We start from the raw sequence: 12,476 nt of genomic DNA on the forward strand, positions 1-12,476 counted from the left end.
ATGTTTAAATCTTACATAAAAGAAAACAATTCTTGTTCATGTCGTTAGCAGAGTTAAAATTCATGTATCATTGTTAAATTGGATTTTTCAAATTCTTAGCAAATTTATACTTTCCCCAGACTGGTTAAGTATCTTTTGATAATCAACGCGTAGTTTGCTGGATCTAAGTTCTTCATTTGTCAAAATTCGATTTAGACGACACATGAATTTGCCTTCCTCTGATTGCGCTATTGTGATCTCTCTAAAAAGGGAACCATGTCTGATGGCAGATGCCACCATCAAATCTAGTGCAGTTAAATGTTTCTCCACTTTAGAGATTGAAATGTCCAAAATGTAAAACACTGGTCAAACCGTGCTCGAGTTTTAAATTTTGATATAAAACTGTCTCGAGTGGAAAAATATTGTATCGCACGTGATATAATGACAGACTCTATATATTATTACATTAATGTTCATGTAATCCTTAAAAGACTGAATGATTACAAAACGCATGGTATACAACCTAATTTTTAAACTAGAAGAACCAAAACATGAAGCTTTAGTAACTTACATTCATATATATGTATATATATATATATATATATATATACAATAATAACTATAAAAAAAACAAAGACCAACTGACGAAGATGTAAGCAACTAAACATTGTGTAAAATCATTTAAATAATTATAAAGTAAAATGTGATTTTCTGAAAGTGAAGTTTGAAATTGAAAATACTTGGCATTTTAAACGATTGTGATCATGAAACTAGCTAAAGTTAAGTAGCTGAGTGGACAATTAATAGGGTCCTCCTTTATCTTTTGACAAAAGTGATAGATATTCACTTGACAAATTATCTACTGTGATGTTCAACTGTCTATTTAGAACAGACATACATGTACAAGGGAAACCATTGATTGCCTATCACTACTTAGCGGGAGATATATGTAACTCTCGGCTTCTGTTTGAAATCAGGCGATTCAAACTTTGTACTCCAATGTTTATTTGATTCCATCCAAACTTTTGACATAATATGTGAACCTCAAAATACCAGTGTTACTTTGAGAAACACAAAAAATCATCTTGAATCATCTGTATTCATGGGTCAGAAATTATATTCTGAAGCTGGAATAATGTTAAATTCTTTTGATGCCGATTGTCGTTGGAGGCATTATGAGACAATTGGCTGTATAAAGAAATCTCTTATCTTAAACTGTCGAATAATGTAAAAAGACGGGGAAGTGAAGACATTACATTTTGCCTAAATTAACAACATTTTGATTGGTCAATGTTTTATTTATAATCAGTGTGTTTGTGAATGGAAACAATAACTTCAACCTCGTATCCTTGTTATGACTTATCATGGGATGTATGTTCATTTTAAAAAGAAAGTTATTTTTACTATTTAGCTATTTATTGATTGATTTATTTATTTATAACGATATACAAAAAATTAAGTACATACCTGTATACAGGTGATATAGTGAGAGAACACAGAGTTTAGATTTTCAGTACTTGAGGCTTTTTTTATATTATAAAACATATTTACAAATATTTCTTTTAGAATTAGATAACGCCAAAGAAAATGTTAACCTAAAGTTTGTAATAAAGGGAAATACACATGGGTTTTGGCATGTTTGCTCATTGTTGAAGGTAAATACTTTGAGCTGAAGCTTAAACCGCAGTAAGCTTACATATCTTTTCTTCTTTATTTGAAAACAAAATGGTCGTAGGAATCATTAATTTTGATATACAAATTGTTTATAGGAAAACTTCAAATTATGGACATAAAAATACTGTACACTGAACTGATTTAATAACAAAAGCTTTTCTATCCAAAGGATGTAAACGAAATTCAAAAGTTTCTAATAAATTATTATAGTACGGAAGTGATAAAAAAGATATATTAATAAAAATTATTTGATTGGCAAATAAGCTTCCCTAGATACAGTGTTGAACAAAAGCCGGAAACTCAAAAAAATCTAAATGCACAAATATTCAATAAATACTGGATAAAGTGAAAGTTGCAAAGTTCTTTATATTATCATATGGTCAAGGTCAGAGTTTTATACATTTTTCATGTATGTAATATATTGTACAAATAAAAGATTAATACGAGATCAGCAGGATACGGAGTTTTAGATAAATAAATGTATCTTCAGCAGATATGAGGTTGTTATCCAGGAGATTTTCATTTAGAAATTAATTTTCAATTTTGTCTAAAATGTCATATTTAATATCGCGTGTTTATTGACATTCTCAAAGGAAGTGAATCTCACCCTCCACAGCTGATTTACCTAAATTAGACAATTCTGTAATTTGCTGGTATAACTCTATGTATACCCTTTATATTTTTTTATATTTTTAAATTATGTACCCTCCCTTATTTAACTAAAAACATTTGACAATACTGATAATAGTGCCATACTAACATGACCAACTTTTAGAGTGTAAGAACTTTGAGCTAAAAGTGTTTGATATTTGCAATGATCAATGTCATATTCTAGTATTTAAATAATCTGTAATGCAAGATATATCTGTATAGTAAGCACATCGGGACCATAATCAGCAACAAGGTCAGAATACAAAAGGTGTGTCACCATTTAAACAAGGAAGGATCATATAATTTATCTGACCTCAGTGACCTTATTGACTTCATTCCTATTGGTCAATCAGTTTTATTTTTGAGATGAAATCGACAATCGTGTTCCTCCATTGTTTATGTTAGATTTGTATAACAATTACTAAACAGATAAGATACGTTTAACAACTTTTAAACTTATTTATCGTACTGTCTGTCCATATTAGGATAGCACATATTTAGTATCCAACAAGGATAATAATTTGGAGGTACGTTGTGAAAAAACACAAATACTAGTACTAGTCTCAATGGCAGAATTTGGTTATACAATTATACTATATATATAAATGTGAAAAGCGTAAGAACCACAACAATCAACTTTGAATTAATTTTACCAGTTGAAAAATCAAAGATAAAATTTACACAACCTATATATTGCCGACTATCGATATTGAAGATACAGAAGGTAACTCAGATCAATATCTGCTGTACGCGATTGTTGCAGTTATTGCTTTATATATTGACTGAAATGTGACAGTCAAATTATACCTGTTATACCATCCAAATACCAAAGCTCTTATTAGTGGGAGGTTGGTTCAATCCGAGACCTGATTATATCTTATAAAACATAAAAAAAACAGATATGAAGAATACCTTATAAAGGAAGAAATGTCCCGTATCTTTTCATGAAACATTTAAAACTACTTCCTATTTATCAAACTGATGAGCTGAGAGGCCTTCTCTTGTTCTCGTTTTGTAAATAATCGGTAATTAATTCCGTTATGTAATTCACAGTTAAGTCATAACACGATTGGTAAATGTAAATACACACTTGATGTTAAGTTGAGAAGCACTTAGTTCTTATACTAGTTAGCTACCTAAATATTTTAATAGCTATAATCTATCGAACCAAGTGTTTGAAGTATCATGGAAAACTTACAGAAACGCTTGGTGGTTAGACTCGTTGTAACAGTTGTTCTCAAACGTCAATCAAACATGAATAAGATGCCATGGGTATATTAGGCACACTTAAGCATCGATGTCATCTAAATGAACATTTTATCGGAATGGAATCCAAACATGTCCAAATACCTTGTTAGACATTTATTTAAAAAAAGGAATGCACAATTTAAACAACTACATATTAACCCATCAGATATTTGAAACGTATCGTTTATCCCCAAAACATGGATAACTAAAACCACAAAACTGCTGGGCACTGATATCCTTCGGCACTAACGATCACTTAGCAGGGGTGTTGTTTGTCTTTTGATCTTGTTCTTTATTTGCCATCGCGTGTCAGTTTATTTTCGATTTTGAGTTTGAATGTCTCTTTGATATCTTTCGCCTCTCTTTTGAAAATGTTTTGACCGATATCGTTCATGTACTAGCAATCATATTAAGTGAATTCGAAGACATTGTTGTGTTTTGTGTACTATTGTTTGTCTGTTGGTCTTTTGTCTTTTACGTTTTTTAGCATATTATTTTCGTATTAAGAGTTTGAATGTCCCTCTGATATCTTTCGCCTCTCCCTTTAACTATATTTTCTTATGATGACTTGAAAAAAAAAAACATTTCGAGAGTTGTACAACTAAGAAGCAGTTTAATACATTACTAAATTTTATTTTATTTGCACAAGCACATTTATTTCAATTTTCAATCTATGTAACGGTTTGATTCAATTAGATTTCAGAGTTCCAAGGGGTTATAATCAATTTGGAAAAAAAAATACTTGAGCAAAGGGAAGAAAAATATTAAAAGACAAATACAGAACTACACATGCAGAACACTTAAGATTGAGCAGCAACTAAAACAGATTTATTCCAGCTCTTGCTCTTCAAGTGGCACATTTCGTGATAATTTTGATTTAGACCTGGTCAGATATATATTTGTTTATATCTATAAAAAACTAAAAAAAATCTAATTGAAGTCATGTCAATGTATAAATCCTCTATACAAGAAAATATTTCTTGTTTATGTTGTTAGTAGAGTTTGAATTCATATATCATTGTTAAATTGTTTTTTTTTTAAATTCTAAGCCAATTTATACCTTCCAAAGACTGGTTGAGTATCTTTTGATAGTCAACGCGTGGTTCGCTTGATCTCAGTTCTTCATTTGTAAATATTCAATTATGACAACACATGTTTTTGCGCTCCTCTGATTTTGCTATTGTGACGACACGGGAAAAAGATACCATGTCTGATGATGCCTTATAGAAATATGCAATCTTTTAGAAGACCATTTGAAAATACATGTAAAGTTTGCCTAAATATCGTTTAAAAATCATTAGGAAAAAGATTTCACCACCGAATCTAACTTGCAAAATTTCTCAACTTAAGAGATTGAAATTTAAAAGATTTAAAACGCTCGACAATCCTTGGGTTTAAATCTGAAAATGTTATTGTCTCGAGAGGAGAAATAAATAAATTGCGACTGTCATACAAATGAGAGGTTTAGCTAGCTATAAAAATATGGTTAATCCGCCATTTTCTACATAAGAAAATGCCTGTACCAAGTCAGGAATATGACAGTTGTTTTCCATTCGTTTGATGTGTTTGAGCTTTTGATTTTGCCATTTGATAAGGGACTTTCCGTTTTGAATTTTCCTTAGAGTTCGGTATTTTTGTTATTTTACTTTTTATATATCAATTATGGACTTTTGACGAGGTCAATACGTTACATATGGATCTGTTCAGATTATATTGATCAAGGACGAAGTTTGAAAAGGATATTGACTCGATGTTACTATTTTTTTGGAAATGATATTGACTCGATGTTACTATTTTTTAAAATGATATTGACTCGATGTTACTTTTTTTGGTAACATGGAGTCAATATCAATTTTAAAAATAATAATGTCGAGCCAATATGTCAAAATAGTGAAAGAATACAAAAATTATATGGAAACACGTAACCTAATAAACCAATGAGTAACAAGAAAAATAAAACCATATGTAATATTTATCCATACGTTATATATTGATCTGTTCAGATTATATTGACCGAGGACGAATTCCGAGTGTCAATTTAATCTAGCAGTTCCATATATAACGTATTGACTGGGTGAAAGTCATTTATTCATATATTACATATGTTAAAAGTGTGTTATGGAAATGGACTTCAATGTTCTTTAAACCTGGCCAGATATATATTTGCTTTATATCTATACAAAACTAAAAAAAAACTAATTGAAGTCATGTCAATGTTTTAATCTTCTAAACATGAACATAATCCTTGTTCATGTTGCTAGTAGAGTTTGAATACATGTATCATTGTTAAATTGGATTTTTTAAATTCCTATCAAATTTATACGTTCCTTAAATCGGTTGAGTATCTTATGATATAGTCAACACGTGGTTCGCTTGATCTCAGTTCTTCATTTTTCGAAATTCAATAATGACGACACATGTTTTTGCGCTAATCTGATTTAATCTTGTGTACACTTCTGTTATAGTTTTTATTTTACAATGAATCAGAGACTTTATATTTATATATAAATAGAAAAAAAAAGCGTTCATATACTTAGGAACAAGGCTTCGGGTACATGGTATATCCTTTATATCACGTGCTCGTTAAAATCAATGAAAAAAGAAGAATGCTACACAATATGTAATATTGTATCATACTTGACGTAGTAGCAGATTCTATATATTTTTTATTCAAATAAATTTTCATGTAACCAATAAAAAAGACTGAATGTTTACAAGAAAAATGGACAGAGTTCAATAACGTTGTTTTATTACAGTGTACATGTCCGACAATTAACAATTACATTTAAAATGTGATTTTAAGTGAAATTATGTGTCCTTACTTCTGAGATTTGTTAGCTTTCAAATGCATATTTGGACTAGAAAGGTCTTAACCACTCAAAACGCCGAATTACCTTCTGTCATGCCCTAAAAATTAACAAGATTTGGTACAATTGCCAGTGAAACACTATGTAAAAGCCTTTAAATAATTGTAAATTAAAACTGGATTTTCAGAAAGTGAATTTTTAAATTGAAAATACTTTCCATTTCAAACGATTCTGTTCATGCAAATTACTAGTTTAGTAGTTAATGAGAATCAATAGGGTACTCCTTAATCTTTCAACAGAAGTGCTAAATATTCAATATTTCCAGTGACTTGGCAAATTATCTACTGTGATGTTCAAGTGCCTATTAAGAACAGACATGCATGTATAAGGGGAATTGATTGTCTGTCATTGCTAAACGGGAGACATATATTTAAATCTCGGCTTCTGTTTGAATTGAGGCGATTCGAACTTTGTACTCCCATGTTTATATGATACCACCTGAACTTTTAACATCAAGGTACAGATGTATGTGACGACCAAATGTATAAACAAACCTTTTATCTAAAAACTGTCGAATAATGAAATAAGATTGTTAACGAGGAAGTGAAAACATAACATTTTTCCTCGATCGACATCTCAATTGGTCAATATGTTTTATTGATGAGTGTGCTAGTGATAAGTCCGTATTGTCGAGACAATAAAACGACTTCATATCCTTGATTATAAATGATCATGTGATCTATTTACCTCTCTTAAGATTAGTCCTAGGTTATTTCTAAAATCTAAAACGAAGAGCACCTTAACCCTTATATTCTTTTAAAAGTATAACTCAAATGCACTTCCGACACAATATTTTCAAACTCTCGTTTTACAGTTTGCATCCTCATTTCAGACCCTCCCTCCCCCCCCCCCCCCCTCCCAAAAAAAAAATACCCAAAAGATATCCATGTACAATGAAAATCTCAAAGTTTTCCAAATGTATCTATTTCAAATCAAATGCAAACAAAAACCTATTTATATTTTCTATAAATAAAGGCAACAGTAGTACACCGCTATTCGAAATTCATAAATCGATTGGGAAAAAAACCAAATCCGGGTTACAAACTAAAACTGAGGGAAACACATCAAATATAAGAGGAGAACAACGACAAAACAGAAACACAACACTAAAATGCAACACACACAGAAACGAACTTTTATATAACAATGGCCATTTTCCTGACTTGGTACAGGACATTTTAAGAAAAAATGGAGGGTTGAACCTGGTTTTGCGGCTAGCCAAACTTCCTGCTTTTATGGCAATGTTAAATATAACATTAAAATGACAAGATTACATGACAGAACTACAATACAAATAAATGGGAGAATCAAAGAATTCCCCTTATACATGCATACATATAAGTTATTTTCTAAAATGTTGTTATTTTGAACACTCGAAAGAAAAATCCTTAAATATTCAACATAATTTGCTCTATACCCGTACTAAACTTCATATGTTACGGAAGCCCATTTATGACCTTCCAAACATATAATTTGAATTCGAAATCACGAATTGTATAATTTGTTATCACAGATTTAACTTGTGATAACGAGTTTGTGGAAGGTCCTAAATGGGCTTCCGTAATATGTTGCATCCAAAGCGATAAATTAAAACAAAAGCATTTTTGCACAAATTAAATTAAAGTGTTTGAGACTTTAGTTTTCTGTGTTGTAAGCTTTTCGTATTCTTTTCTTCCCCACCCATAGTCTAATTGTGATAAAGGGTTTCTGTTTAACTGATGTTCATTCTTTGTCTCGTTTTACTCCTAAAATATTTGAGAAAAAACTGCGTATCTAATGCGGAAATCGACGACAAATATGTGTGTGATGACATTGATCAGACGTATTGAAATATTATGTGTTATCTTAACATCTGCCCATGTATGATTACAATATCAGATCCTTATCACAAACACAGACGTCAAAGGTAAGACTTGTATTTCTCTTTATGGATGAAAAACATTACATGCACAATAGAAATATGCCGCTTGGCGTTGGAAGCATTATGAGACGATCAAATGTATAAAGAAATCTCTTATCTAAAACTGTCGATAAATGTTAAAAGACGAGGAAGTGAAGACATTACATTTTCCCTAAATTAACAATATCTTGATTGGTCAATGTTTTATTATTAATTAAACATAGTGTGTTTGTAAATGGAAACAACAACTGCAACCTCGTATCCTCGTTATGACTTATCATCGTCATGAAATGTATGTTCATTTAAAAAAAAAAGTTATTTTTACTATTTAGCTATTTATTTATTTATATATTGATTGATTGATTAATTGATTTTGTGAGTGAATGATTGATTGATTAATTGATTTTGTGAGTGAATGATTGATTGATTAATTGATTGATTGATTTTTTTTTTTTATATTTAAAACGATATACAAAAAATTAAGTACATACCTGTATATAGGTGATAAAGTGAGAGAACACAGAGTTTAGATTTTCAGTAATTGAGTCTTTTTTTTTTATAATATAAAACATCTTTACAAATATTTCTTTTAGAATTTGACAACGCCAAAGAAAATGTTCACCTTAAGTTTGTAATTAAGGTACATACACATGGGTTTGGTATGTTTGCTCATTGTTGAAGGTTAATATTTTGAGCTGAAGCTTAAAATGCTGTAAGCTTACATATCTCTTCTTCTTTATTTGAAAACAAAATGGTCGTAGGAATCATTAGTTTTGATATACAAATTATAGGAAAACTTCAAAATATGGACATAAAAGTATTGTACACTGAACTGATTTAGAGACAAAAACTTTTCTATCCAAAGGAAGTAAATGAAATTCAAAAGTTTTTAATACATAACAATTATAGTACGGAAGTGATAAACAAGATATATTAATAAAAATTCTTTGATTGGCAAATAGGCTTCCCTAGATACAGTGTTGAACAAAGGTGGGAAACCCAAATAAAGTAAAAAAACTTGAATATGATGAAAAAATCCAAATGCACTAATATTCAATAAATACTGGATAAAGTGAAAGTTGCAAAGTTCTTTATATTATCTTATGTCTTATATACAACCATGTTTCATGTATGTAATATATTTTACAAATAAAAAAGTTAATACGAGATCATATACAGCTATTTGAAGTGTGTGTTTCGCATGAGGCAAACTGTTCGGCAGGATACGGAGTTTTAGATAAATAAACGAATCTTCAGCAGATAAATGATTTAGATTGGTTATCCAGGAGATTTCAATTTGGATATTAATTTTCAATTTTGTCTAAAATGTCATATCTAATATCGCCTTTTTATTTTTGAATAATGCACCCTTATAAGAAATTTTGCACAAATCTTCTATGATTATATGTACCCCAGATAAAAAAAAAAACATTTCAGTTTTATTTAACTGAAAACATTTTACAATACTTATAATAGTGCCATAGTAACATGACTTACTTTTAGAGTGCAATAACTTTGATAATTTATTTTTAGGCTTCAGAAACCGAGCCAGGTGTATATTTATGGTATTGCTAAAAGTGTTTGATATTTGCAATCATCAATGTCATATTCTAGTTTTTAAATAATCTGTAATACAAGATGTATCTGTATAGTAAGCACATCCGGACCATAATCAGCAACAAACTCAGAATACAAAATGTGTGTCGCCATTTAAAACAAGGAAGTATCGTGTACTTTATCTGACCTCAGTGACCTCGTTGATTTCGTTCCTATTGGTCAATCAGTTTTACTTTTCTGATGAAATAGACAATCGTGTTCATTCATTATTTATGTTAGATTTGTATAACAATAGATACGTTTAACGACTTGTAAACTTATTTATCGTACTGCCTGTCTATATTATGAGTTTGACTGTCCCTCTGGTATCTTTCGTCCCTCTTTTTTAAGATGCAACATATTTTACTATCCAACAAGGATAATAATTTGGAGGTACGTTGTGATAAAAAACAAGTAGTAGTACCAGTCTCAGATCAAAATCTGCTGTACGCGATTGTTGAAGAAGTTGCAGTAATTGCTTTATATATTGAATAAAATTTTACAGTCAAATTATACCTGTTATACCATCCCAATACCAAAGCTATTATTAGTGGGCTGGTGATACAATCCTAGACCTGATTGTTTCTTATGAAACATAAAAATAAAAATTCGATGTAAAGAATGCCATATAAAGGAAGAAATGCCCCGTATCTTTAATGACACATTTGAAATGACTTCCTAGTTATCTAACTAATGAGTTGGGAATCCTTTTAGTATCCTCGTTGTGTTAATAGTCCGTTAACTAATTCCGTTATGTACTGCACTCTTAAGTCATACCACGGCTGGTAAATATAAACACACACATGATGTTACGTTTGGAACACTAAGTGTTTATAGAAGTTAGTTAGCTAAATATTTTATAGCTATTATCTTTAGAACCATTTTGGTTATAAGTGTTTTAAGTATCATTGAAAGCTTACAGAAAAGCTTGGTGGCTAGAATCGTTGTGAAAGTTGTTGGCAAACGTCAATCAAACATGAATAACATGGCATCGGTATATTATGCACACTTAAAGGTCGATGTCATCTAAATGAATATTTTATCTAAATGGAATTAAAAAAGTTATAAATACCTTGTTAGACAGTTATTTAAAAAAAAAGGAGTGCAAAATTAAAACAATTACATCTTTACCCACCAGATATTTTAAAGGTATCGTTTAGCCCCAAAACATGGATAATTACTACCACAATACTGCTGGGCACTGATATCCCTTAACAGGGCTGTTGTTTGTCTTTTTATCTTTTTTTGTATTGCAATGGCGTTGTCGGTTTATTTTTGACTTATGAGTTTGAATATCCCTGTGGTATCTTTCGCCTCTCTATTTGAAATGTTTCGACCGATATCGTTCATGTACTAACTATCATATTACGTGAATTCGAGGCAATTGTAACTATACATTCTTATGATGACTTGAAAAAAAAACATTATGAGAGCTGCACAACTAAGAAGCAATTTAATCTGTTAACAAATTTCTCAATATTTTATTTGCACAAGCACATTTTTTTTCAATTTTCAACCTATGTACATGTTATGGTTTGATTCAATTAGATTTCAGAGTTATAAAATTAGAAGGTTAAAAGCGGTTACAATCCCAAACTGGGAAAATATCAAAAATACCTGAGCAAGGGGTAGAAAAATATGAAAAGACGAATACTACACATGCAGAAAACTTAAGATTGAGCAGCAACTAAAACCGGTTTATCTCAGTTTTGCTCTTCAAGTAGCACATTTCGAGACAATTTGATTAAAACATGGCATGATATGTTTTTGCTGTATATCTATACAAAACTAAAAGAACTAATCGAAATCATGCCAATGTTCAAATCTTCTTTTCAAGAAAGCAATCCTTATTCATGTTGTCTCCCCAGACAGGTTGCTTTTCTTTTGATGATCTTACTTTTTCAAATTTCAATAATGACGACACATGATTTTGCTTTACTCTGATTGCTTCAAACACAATGAATTACTAGTATCAATGACATTTCATCCTAAGTCCTAAGATCTGAAGGAATATAAAGCATAATAGAAGAAACGCTCAAAATATAAATTTGACAATTTAGAGTGGAAAAAATGCGAAATGTGAAAAAACCCAAAATATTCAACTTGAATGAGTATTACCAATTAAAAAATCAAAGATGAAATGTACAGACCACGTTGCCATCAGTACTACAGATCCAATAGGTTATCCCCGTGTATCAGATTAAAATCTGCTGTTCACCATTGTTGAAGGAGTAAGTTGCAGTTATCGCTTTAGTTTAATTTATTGACAGTCAAATTATAAATGTTATATCATTTTAATATCAAAACTCTAAAACGTTGGCGGGTGGTAAAATCCGAGACTTTATTATATCTTATGATAAAACATCAAACAACAGATATCAAGAATGCCATTTAATGGAAGAAATGTCATGCATCTTTTCATGAAACATTTGAGATAACTTCCTAGTTATTAAACTCATGAGCTCGGAGTCCTTTTAGTATCCTTGTTTTGTTAATAATCGTTAATTAATTCCGTTATGTACTGCACAGAGAAGTCATACCACGGCTGGTAAATGTAAACA

This window comes from Mytilus californianus, unplaced genomic scaffold (genome assembly GCF_021869535.1).
Source record: "Mytilus californianus isolate M0D057914Y unplaced genomic scaffold, xbMytCali1.0.p SCAF_8, whole genome shotgun sequence".
Lineage (NCBI taxonomy): Eukaryota > Metazoa > Mollusca > Bivalvia > Mytilida > Mytilidae > Mytilus > Mytilus californianus.